Genomic DNA, 12,637 nt, shown 5'->3' with positions numbered 1-12,637 from the left:
AATCAAATAATTAGGTGCACCTAGGCCGTTACCTCCGTTAACGGCTACGGGGTTCTAACATGTATTCCCACAATCATCATTTCAAAACCATAAGCAATCTCATATCAAAGTTTCAAATATGAATGTTCTCAATGATTATCAAAGCTCATCAAGATGTAATTCTCAGTCCAACATGATACAATACATAAAGTTTGTAACTTCATAGCTTAAAACAAACTAAAATCATTCTCAAATTCATTATTCATTTTTTATTGCATATCCTTAAATAACTCAATAAAAGATAGTATTGTGAATGAAAGGATGTTCCCCCAATTTTAAATAAATAGATACTTCAAGTTATAATAAAATAGTCAAAACCATAAACATAGAGTAATTAAAAATATGCCACAATGGCCATAAACCACTCACAACTATGAAGGATCAAGAGAAGCGCTCCCAACAACTTCAAGATGTCCGGATGAGTCCGTGGTCGGCAAATCTGAACACCAACAACAGATTTCAACTCTTTAGGAACTTAATTTAAATATCTATTATCCAAAAGCAACCATGAAATCCCTAATTGTGAGCTCAAATCCCTAAAATTAATTTACCCAAAACTAACATAGACTAGAATACAATTCTTTAGAATTTTCGGTTGTGAATATACCCATTGAGCTCAAGTGAGTACCCTTCACTGGGTGGGTACTCTTCTCCTCTCTTATAGCATAAACCCTAGCACCCAACTAACCAAAAGCTTCCCCACTTTAAAACATCCAGCTTCTTCTTCTTCTTCAAATAATTGTAGCTTAGAGGTGGCAATTGATGTAGTTTTGGTGAGGAAAAAGGAGAAAAATAAAATTCAAGAAGAGAAGAGAGAAGGGTTGCTGTCGAAGGAGAAAAGAGAAGAGGAAAAGTGAAAGGAGAAAGGGAAAATGGGGTGGGTTAGGGTCGGTTTCCTTTGTTCTCTTTTAAGTTCTGTTTTTTTTTTCCTCCTATACTAATTGAAACGGTGCGTTTCATTCTTCCCCCCTTAAAGAAAATTCACCCTCGAATTTTTAAAACATTTACTAACCTTGAGTCTCAAATAAGGAAGGGTACTTCTCACGGATGATATCTTTGGGTTCCCATGTCGTCTCTTCGCCAGCTGGTCCTCGCCAAAGAACTTTCACTGACCCAACGTCCTTAGAGCGCAAATGCTTTACTCGCCTATCAATTATAGCTACTAGGTGCTTTTCATAAGATAAGTTATCATCTAGCTGCACATTTTCATGATTGATAACATGCGAAGGATCATATAGGTATTTCCGAAGCATAGAGACATGAAAAACTGGATGAACTTCGGAAAGATCTGGCGGAAGTGCCAACCGATAAGCTACTGGGCCAACTCGCTCTAAAATCTCAAACGGTCCAATGAATCTTGGACTCAACTTCCCTTTCTTGCCAAACCGCAACACCCCTTTCATTGGAGACACACGTAAGAACACATGATCTCCAACTGCAAACTCCAGAGGGCGTCGTCTCTTATCAGCATAAGACTTTTGCCAACTCTGAGCTGTAACCAAGCGATCACGAACTAGCTTAACTTTCTCAATTGCATCTTGAATAAGTTCTGGGCCTACAAGCTTGGCTTCGCCAACTTCAAACCAACCTATTGGTGATCTGCATCGCCTACCATATAATGCCTCAAATGGTGCCATCTGGATACTAGACTGATAGCTATTGTTATAGGCAAACTCCATCAAAGGTAAATACTGATCCCATTTCCCTCGAAGATCTAAAACACAAGAGCGAAGCATATCCTCCAATATCTGGATTGTTCTCTCAGACTGACCATCGGTTTAAGGGTGGAAAGCTGTACTCAGATTCAAGCGGGTCCCTAAAGCATTTTGGAAAGACTTCCAAAAGTGAGCAGTAAACTGAGCCCCTCGATCTGAAATAATAGAAACTGGTACACCATGCAAAGAGACAATCTCATCCAAGTAAAGCTTAGCATACTGAGCTACAGTATAGGTAGTCTTCACCGGCAAGAAGTGTGCAGACTTAGTCAATCGATCAATGATCACCCACACAGAGTCATAACCTTTCAAAGTTCGAGGCAAACCGGTCACAAAATCCATAGCAATGCCTTGCCATTTCCACACTGGAATCTCAATAGACTGAAGCAATCCTGCTGGCTTTTGGTGCTCATCTTTCACCTGCTGACACACTAAACACTTAGAAACAAAATCTGCTACATCTTTCTTCATCCCTTCCCACCAATAAAACTCCTTTAGATCTTGATACATTTTAGTAGAACCAGGATGGATAGTGTAAGAAGAATGATGAGCTTCTTCTAAAATTTTCCTCCTTAGGCCTTCTACATTAGGCACACACAACCGGCATCCAAGGCACAAGACACCATCAGAATATACTGAAAACTGTGAAACTTTGCCATTTTGAACATCTTCCACCATCTTCACCATATATGGGTCTTGACATTGAGCCTATTTAACATCACCAACAAAGGTAGAACGAATTTGCACATTAGCCAACAATGAGTTAGAATGTGCAAGTTCAAATTGAACTCCAATGTCAATAAGTTCTTGGAATTCTTTAACAATGGGTCTCTTAACCTCCGCTAAGTGAGCAGGACTACCCATAGATTTTCTACTTAGAGCATCGGCAACCACATTCGCCTTACCAGGATGATACAAGATGGTGCAGTCATAATCCTTTAGAAGTTTCATCCACCTTCTTTGCCTCAAATTCAAGTCTCGCTGCTGAAAAATATATTTAAGACTCTTGTGATCAGTAAAAATTTCACAAGTCTCACCATAAAGATAATGCCTCCAGATTTTAAGAGCAAAAACTACTGCAGTCATCTCTAAATCATGTGTGGGATAATTCTGCTCGTGTCTTTTGAGTTGCCTAGAAGCATAAGCAATGACTTTGCCATGCTGCATAAGCACACAACCAAGGCCCACTCTAGAAGCATCACAATAAACTGCATAGCCTCCACCACCTGAGGGTAAAGTCAAGACAGGTGCTGAAGTCAGACATTCTTTCAATTTCTGAAAACTTTCCTCACAAGCATTAGACCATTGAAATTCAAGTTTCTTTTGAGTTAGCCTGGTCAAAGGGGAGGCAAGCTTTGAGAAGTCCTTCACAAAGCGACGATAATACCCTGCCAAACCAAGAAAACTCCGAATCTCCTTCATTGTCGTGGGTATAGGCCAATTCTGCACTGCTTCCACTTTGCTAGGATCAACACTTATACCATCCTTGGATACAACATGCTCCAAGAAGGCAACAGTATCTAGCCGAAATTCACATTTAGAGAATTTGGCAAACAACTGCTTCTCCCTCAAAGTCTGCAAAACCAACCTTAGATGTTCTTCATGCTCTTCTTTACCCTTAGAATACACAAGAATATCATCAATAAACACAATCACAAAGTGATCCAAGAAGGGTTTAAAGACTCGGTTCATCAAGTCCATAAAAGCAGCAGGGGCATTAGTGAGTCAAAAAGACATGACCAAAAACTCATAATGGCCATAGCGTGTCCGAAATGCCGTCTTAGGAACATCTTCCTTCTTAATCTTCAACAGGTGATGCTCTGATCGCAAGTCAATCTTTGAGAAACATTGAGCTCCCTGCAACTGATCAAACAAATCATCTATGCGAGGTAAAGGATACTTATTATTTATAGTCACCTTATTCAATTGTCTGTAATCAATACATAACCGCATGGTCCCGTCCTTCTTCTTCACAAACAAAACAGGTACTCCCCAAGGAGAAGAACTAGGGCGAATAAAGCCCTTATCAAGAAGATCTTGCAACTGCTCCCTTAATTCATTAAGTTCCGTTGGTGCCATCCGATAAGGAGGTATAGATATTGGTTGGGTTCCAGGAACCAAATCTATAGAAAATTCTATCTCCCGATCAGGTGGTAAACCAGGAAGTTCTTCAAGAAATATATCTGGAAATTCACACACTATTGGGACTTCTTCAAGTTTCTTTTCAACTGCTTGAGTATCTTTTACCAAAGCTAAGTATCCCTGACAACCCTTCCTTAGCAACCGAAAGGCTCCTAAGGCTGAAATTAGATTATACGGTGTCAAACACCGTTCACCCTGGAATGAAAAAGAAGGCTCTCCAGGCATATCAAACCTCACTACTTTGTTACGACAATCCACAATAGCATAATGAGAGGCCAACCAATCCATACCCAAGATTACATCAAAGTCAACCATGTCTAGAGTTATTAAGTCTGCTAACAATTTTCTATCCCCAACGAATACCTCACAAGAAGGATAAATAGAATCAGCTAAAAGATTCTCCCCAAGAGGGTAGCCACAACCAATGTATCATTCATGGGACAAGAACATTTACCAATTTGAGAAGGAAACCACTCTGATACAAAAGAGTGTGTAGCTCCAGGATCAAATAAAACACGAGCATCCTGAGAACATACAGAAAGTGTACCTGTAACCACTGCATTGGATGCCTGAGCATCCTGACGAGTCAAAGCAAACACTCGTGCCTGACCTCTTCCAGCCTGTCCCTGACCTCTCTACTAGTACCTCTGCCACCCTACTGAGATACTCCAGAACCTCAACCTGAAGCACTCCCAGACGGTCTCATAGATGCTGTAGGAGTATGAGAAGACGCTAAAGCCACTCCACCTGGTGCTGATGCATGACTAGAGGAAGGATGTGCCATAGTCAAAGGACAATCCCTCCTAATATGACCAGTTTGGCCACACTGATAGCACGCTCTACTATCTCCCAAGCAAGCTCCGGAATGAAACCTCCCGCAAGTAGGACAAGGAATAGATCTCACATCACCATGCCTCTGAGAAAAACTAGGTCGGGAAGGCACTCCAGAACGTGATCTATGACTCTGCACAGAGCCTGAAGACCGACCACTAGATACACTCCCTGGAATCACTGACCTCAGCTGTCCACCATATCCACTGCCACGACTCGGCTGGCTACTCTGTGATGCCTCTAGTCGTTGCTTTTTGCGAGAGTCTCGAGTACCACTGTTTTTCTCCTTCTGTCGCTGCTCAATCTGAAGTACTAAACTCAAAGCCTCTGTAAAAGTGGAACAATTAGACCCAACCACAGATCTATACAAATACTCCCTCAAGCCTCTGATGAACCTCTTGACACGCATATCCTCTGAGAGAGGATAAGGAACATGTCTAGAGAGCTGAGTAAAACGAGCACTATACTCTGATACAGTCATGCCCTCCGTTTGCTCTAGTCTCTCTAACTCATGGACTAAACCATCTCTAATACTCTCTAGAAGGAAACGACTCATAAAGTGCTAAGAAAAAGAACTCAGTCTAATGGAGGCGATCCCACTAGCCTCGAATAAATCAATGTATCATACCAATCACGTGCTATACCCTCCAACTAGAATGACGCCAAGTCTACGGCCCTGACAGATGAGCACCCCAAGGCTCTCCATAGTCTCTCCAAAGCATCAATGAACCTCTGTGGGTCCTCACTCGGTAACCCAGAAAAAGTAGGCGGTTTGAGCTTCATGAAGTCTGCCAATGAGACCGTGATCTCACCAAGGCTAGCTGCTGGTTGTTGTTGTCCCTGTCTTTCTCCTTGTTGCGGATCATTAGCTATAGGAGTTGGGTTTCCTTGTTATTGCTGCCCACCCAAAACTCCTATAAGTTGTTGCACAGATTGCTGAAACACTTGCATGGTAGCTGCAAGCTCTGCAACCCCTGGATTGCTCCTCCTTGCCCTAGGAACCTGATCATTGGCTACCTCATCAGCCAATCCACGCCTAGCCGGCGCATCTCTTCCTCCAACTCTCCCTCTAACTCGACCACGACCCCTTGGAGGAAGGTCTTGGGGTTGGGTAGCGGACTCATCAGAATTTCCCCTTCTAGCAGGAATCCTTATCCTGGGTGGCATCCTCACCTAAGAACAAAATATTGATCAAATACAAGACAAGACTCAATCTTGAAGGAATTAAGAATAGACTCAATCACAACATTGAAAAAGACTCTAGGACTACCATGAGATGTTAATAGCATCTTGGAAGTAAGTTGTACCGCAGTTCACAATTTACTAGCAAGATTCTATTACTACCTCATGTCTGCAGCTATTAGGACCTACTACCAAAGCTCTGATACCAACTTAGTCTCGACCCAAACCTAAGCCGTGACCGGCGCGTAAGCTATTACCATAGCCTAGCAAGCCTGCTTCCTCACAACTCATTTCTGCAATATCACTTATAAAAATAAACAAGTTCAAGCGATAATTCGATAGAGTTTCCTTTGTATATCTTCATTTCCCAAAATAAAAAGACCTGCCAATGAGGTTTAAAATCCAACCAAGGATCCAAATATATACATATCCAACATCCAAGAAGCAACGTCATCAAATACATCATAGAGTTGTTTGCACTTTACAAAATATGACTACTACATATTCCTTATAGCTGCAGAACACCAACAAGATCAACAAAAGACATCAACATGGCCACCAACCGTAGGATGCCAACAAAAAAGAAGTAATTGTACAAGCTGCAACTGAAACAACCTCCTACTCAGCTACCTGTGAATCTGAAATGGAAATAAGGAGGGGGTAAGTCACAAAGACTTAGTGAGGGCCTATTAACCACCATGAACTAGAAGGGGAACATCATAGGCACGATTTTCTCTTTAAAACTCAGGATAAATATGACATTTGATCAAGTCAAGTAACTCAAATCGCTTTCATAAAACATATATGACATGGTAAAAGCTTCATGCTTTTCTAACTCAAATCACTGTCACTTTGACATAGAGAAAACTTAAAGAATCATAATGCGGTTAAAGCATTTTCAATTTATAAAATCACTCAAAATCCGATAATCCAAATACAATAGGGAACACACATGAGAGAACCATAGTCATAAGGCGGCTCCATCTCGTTGATAGCCCTTTCCTCCTACGGGGTGACCTTTCCCCTAGGGGCGGCTCCATCTAACGGATAGCCCTTTCCTTTCTCAAGTCACATCGTGTCATCGGGGGGAGCTACACCTCGTTGATAGCCCTTTCCTCTTAAGGATTATCGTATCCAAGAGGCGGCTCCATCTAACGGATAGCCCTCTCCACCCGGAATCATGTCATATCTCATCAATCTCATCGGGGGAAGCTACATCTCGTTGATAGCCCTTTCCGTGCACTGGCGGCTCCATCTAACGGATAGCCCTCTCCACCCGAAATCAAATAACTAGGTGCACCTAGGCCGTTACCTCCGTTAACGGCTACGGGGTTCTAACATGTATTCCCACAATCATCTTTTCAAAACCATAAGCAATCTCATATCAAAGTTTCAAATATGAATGTTCTCAATGATTATCAAAGCTCATCAAGATGTAATTCTCAGTCCAACATGATTCAATACATAAAGTTTGTAACTTCATAGCTTAAAACAAACTAAAATCATTCTCAAATTCATTATTCATTTTTGATTGCATATCCTTAAATAACTCAATAAAAGATAGTATTGTGAATGAAATGATGTTCCCCCAATTTTAAATAAATAGATACTTCAAGTTATAATAAAATAGTCAAAACCATAAACGTAGAGTAATTAAAAATATGCCGCAATGGCCATAAACCACTCACAACTATGAAAGATCAAGAGAAGCGCTCCCAACAACTTCAAGATGTCCGGATGAGTCCGTGGTCGGCAAATCTAAACACCAACAACAGATTTCAATTCTTTAGGAACTTAATTTAGATATCTATTATCCAAAAGCAACCATGAAATCCTTAATTGTGAGCTCAAATCCCTAAAATTAATTTACCCAAAACTAACATAGACTAGAATACAATTCTTTAGAATTTTAGATTGTGAATATACCTCATTGAGCTCAAGTGAGTACCCTTCACTGGGTGGGTACTCTTCTCCTCTCTTATAGCATAAACCCTAGCACCCAACTAACCAAAAGCTTCCCCACTTAAAAACATCCAGCTTCTTCTTCTTCTTCAAATAATTGTAGCTTATAGGTGGCAATTGATGTAGTTTTGGTGAGGAAAAGAAAAATAAAATTCAAGAAGAGAAGGGAGAAGGGTTGCTGTCGAAGGAGAAAAGAGAAGAGGAAAAGTGAAAGGAGAAAGGGAAAGTGGGGTGGGGTGGGGTAGGGTCGATTTCCTTTGTTCTCTTTTAAGTCCTTTTTTTTTTCCTATACTAATTGAAACGGTGCGTTTCAATATGCGTATGAAAGAAACTCTATTTAGTAGGAGAGGCTTCACACATATATTATAGATGAATGTGCCTTTGTGTTAATTGATGCATTGCAGTAATTTAGCACGCATTGGTTGTTTTCTTTTATGTGTTCTCAAGCTGCACAAATTCTTGATTGAAAAAAAAAAAACAGGAAAACTACAATATATTGGTAACAACGAAGATCGGATCTTTAGTGAAACATGTTTGACTTTGAATTTTGAAACATAGATTTTGTATTATGTTTCATACTACTTTATACAAACTTTGACACTGAAAACCCCTATCTTTTAAAGCCTTGTGGAAACATTCTTCAATTCCGAGCATGTCTCTTTTAATTCAATTTCCTTTGATAAGCTTAATAATGCACTTAAAGAAATTAGTATTATGAGGTGATATGGTTTTCTTAGTTCATCTGGATATATACTTGTTCATGTTCCCTCTTAGATATTAACGAAGATTTATCAATTAGTGACCTAAAACTTTGGATATACTGTATCATTTGACTTGCTTATGTTTGATAAATGATAATCATTGTTGGCTATAGATCAAATCCATGCTTATGCTTATGAGATTTATAAGAACTCGGATATAGCATGGCTTTGGATGAGTAAGATGGTCCTAGTCTTGTTCTGGCATTAATCTAAACCATATAGCCTTCTTCCATGTTGGTTTTATGACATGTGTAGCAAGAAATTTTAAATTTAGTAGATTCATAATATTAATATAAGGGTCGGAGGAATGACTAATCTTTTGTTGTTATGAGAAATGTTTGTAAATTAGTACAATTATTTATCTCTCATTGGTTAATAACTATCTTTGGACATGTTTCCCTCCTTTAAGATGTGAGATAGAAATAAAAATCCAAGTGATGTAGACCCTGCCAAAGGAAAGTATATAACATGAAGTACCTTTTCATCATGTGAAGTAGCTGAAGGAAAACCGAAACAGAAGAAAACATGATGAATGCAATACTGGTAAGTGCTTATGCACCTAATGATATATTAGAAGAAGCTATTTTATCTACTGCCTACTTCAATTATGATCCCTTATAAGAAAACTGAATAGACACCCTATGAGTTTTTGAAAGGCTATCAACTCCAATTGAAATATTTAAAAATGTGGGGGTGTCTTGCTAAGGTAATGTTTCTTAATCTTAAGAAAAGGAAAATATGATTCAAAATTTTTTATTGCATGTTCTTTGGTGCTGCGTATAGATTTTGTACTTTAGAAGAATGACATGCATAATTGCAATTCTATCACAAAAACTATGGAGTTGATGAACTTTGAGCATATTTCTGTTTTGGACTGATCATATTTCTCATTGTCAATTAAAGAAGTCTAATGAATATTGTGATGAATCTTGAGATGATTATGACAATGATAATGACATGAAAATGAGGATTTGAGAAGGAGGAGACAAAGGAAGCGAACCTTTTTGGAAATGTATTATTTAACTTGTCTACGACCCTATATCCTTTTTTGGTGCTATTTCTTCTTATGAATCACGCTCTGAAAGAAGCTATTACTTTTAAAAGGATTTAATTTCTAAATTAATTGATGAACTTTAGTTGATTTATCTCAAGAAGAATAATTATTTACTTGCAAAAGATTTCACAAAAGAAATATTTTGAGATTTTGATATTTTGCTTTGATAGAGAAATTTCTTTCATTTGCTTTTTAACTGTTTTAGCTTTCATCTAAAAATTAGGGATTCATCAAATGGATGTTAAAGTTGCATTTTGAATGGTAGCTTAGAGGAAGAGATTTACATATCTTAACCTAAAGGTGTTGAATTTAAGGGTTTATAAAATAAAGTTTGCAACTCCTCGAATCCCCATATATGGTGTAACGCAAGTTTCTGTACAATGACATAAGATATTTGATCAGATTTTGATTAGTGAATGATTCTCATCCTTTGATGTTGATAAATGCATGTATGCTAAACATTGGATGGTGAATGTATTATAATATTTTTTGTATGCTAATTTTGTACATGTGATAGAATTGTACATGGAAAACCTCTTTCATCATTTTGATATGAAATATATGGGTGATGCAAGCGCGATATTAGGTGTTAAAATTATAAGGAAGAGAGATAGTTTCATACTATCCCATGAGCATTGCGTTGAAAAGCATCTCTGAAAAGTTTGGTCGTTATAATGTTATACTTGTGAGCATCCCTTACAATTCAAACACTAAAGTGAAGCAAAATATTGAAGATTTTTTTTATCAATATGAGTATGCCTAAATTGTTGGTAGCTTACTACATCATATTATTATTGTTTATGCAAGATAATAGCATATTATGTGAACAGATTGAGCAGGCATTCTCATAGCCCCAATAAGGATTGTTGGGAAGCGCTTGTAGGAATTAGGAAATATTTTCTAGGTACCATGAATTATGGTATCATATGCAGTCGATTTTCCGGTGTACTTGAATGATACATCGATGATAGATGAATCTTGAATTCATATGAGATAAAATCAACTAATAGTTATGCATATACACTTGGTGGTGCTGTGCTGAAAAATCAGCCAAGTAATCTATTATTAGAACTACTATAGAATCAGAGTTTGTGACTCTGGAGTTGGCTGGTAGTGAATTGAGTGGTTAAGAAACTACTTAGCGATAATTCCTTTTGAATGAAATTACACCATCTGTATTAATGCATTTTGATAATCAATTTCATTTGTCTATGGTGGATATCCACTCTACGAGAAGAATAGAGTGATGTTTATGAGAAATTGATTTGTGAGCTTAATGTTGTCACTTGGAAGGTGTCCAAGTAGACCTGGTAATGTTGTCACTTGGAAGGTGTCTAAGTAGACCTGGTGAAAGTAATAAACATAGTTTATTACCAATCTGAGACAAAAACGTATACGTAATAATCTTGAGGTAGCTACAATATGATGGGGTTGTATCCCTAAATTATGTGAAGAAGATCCGTTAACAAAACACTATGCATGAAGCTAGTGATGACACATCGAGGGGAATGAGACTTGAGCCAATTTGAATCAGTGAATAATGGTAACCCAACCTTTGTGATTGGAGATCCCGTGAAGAAGGTTCATATGGGTAATAACAAGTTATTCATATTGATCTGACAGCACTAAATAATTTTATTGTATAGTCCATTCCTAGGGTGTAAGTGTTGTGCTGCATTTTGAGAGGATAAGCCTTAGAGCTTTTAATGATTTCCATAGCCCTTATAGGTGGTATATGAAGTGCGGCATATACTTGATGGAATCACCTATATGAGTGTCAAGTGGAGCCGCTTGCATGAGATTTGGCTGATCTCTAGAGCACTCAAAGAATACCAGACACGCGCATGGCCGTTTAGCGTACCACAGCGATAACAGCGAGAACTGTGGGGGTGTAATGATTGGTAAGGCCTCTAGCACACACCAAAGCGTCTTGGTTCATAGAGCTTGCTCCACCAATTCACTTGTGTGTTAAGTCTTACTAGTCTAGGTCTGGTTCATAGCCCAAAAGGCACCAGATTCGAAACAATTACACTCCTGGAGGTTGCCCAGGAAGTTTCTTCTTCTTATTCCCTTGAACTTTTGAAATATGTGGGGGATTGTTGGAAAATTTGTGAGTATTTCAAAACTTCAAACAGAATTTACATGTGCTTACTATCCACCATAAGTGCCACCGTCCAACCTAGAATATATCAACTTTGTTTATTGTGTTGCCACCCTCTCATTAAGGTTTGCCGCCCACCATTTAATTTCCGCCGCCCATCATTTATGCACTCCACTATCTTGTATTTGGTGAAATCATCCCCTCTAAATACTAAGCTTATTCTCATGAAGACATATAGCAGAAAACTAGTTCTTCCTCTCCCTTCCTCTCCCATCTAAATTGTATCCTGGGCGTATTGATTAAGTTAATCTCGTTAGTTCTGTCACCCGGTTTATTGCCGAAAGAGGCTGTTTAATCCTGGGAGAGTGTTTGGGATGATACCCGAATAAAACTCTCAAGGACAGCGAATTGATTTTCGCGACTCAGCTTGTTTTATTAGAGGTTCTGGTTCGTGAAGGTGTACTGTTCGTGATGTTGCTGTTTTTGTTCCACCAACGTTGTTGTTCGGTTCGGTGTTCGTGTTGTTCATCCCCATTTTTGCAACACTAAGTTGTATAGTCTCATACCTATACAACCTCGGAAAACCTCTTGTTTGGGTGTGAGATCGGTTCATTCATGTACCCCTCTACCTAGAAGTCTTGCTTGGAACCGCTCTTTGCCTATGCCTCATTGCACCGACGTTCACTTCCCGTCTTCATCGACCCCGCGTATCACAACCGCGTCAACAGTGTCGTGGCCGAGCGCGAGAATCAGTGGCTTTCTCCTTTATGTTCTGTTTGAGCTTTCATCGTTGCAGCAACTGACCATGTCCTTCAACTAGAAGTCCCTTATCAAGGTCAATGAAATTGCA

The sequence above is a fragment of the Lotus japonicus genome, chromosome 4 (genome assembly GCF_012489685.1).
Source record: "Lotus japonicus ecotype B-129 chromosome 4, LjGifu_v1.2".
NCBI lineage: Eukaryota > Viridiplantae > Streptophyta > Magnoliopsida > Fabales > Fabaceae > Lotus > Lotus japonicus.
Note: the sequence above shows the minus strand (reverse complement) of the source record.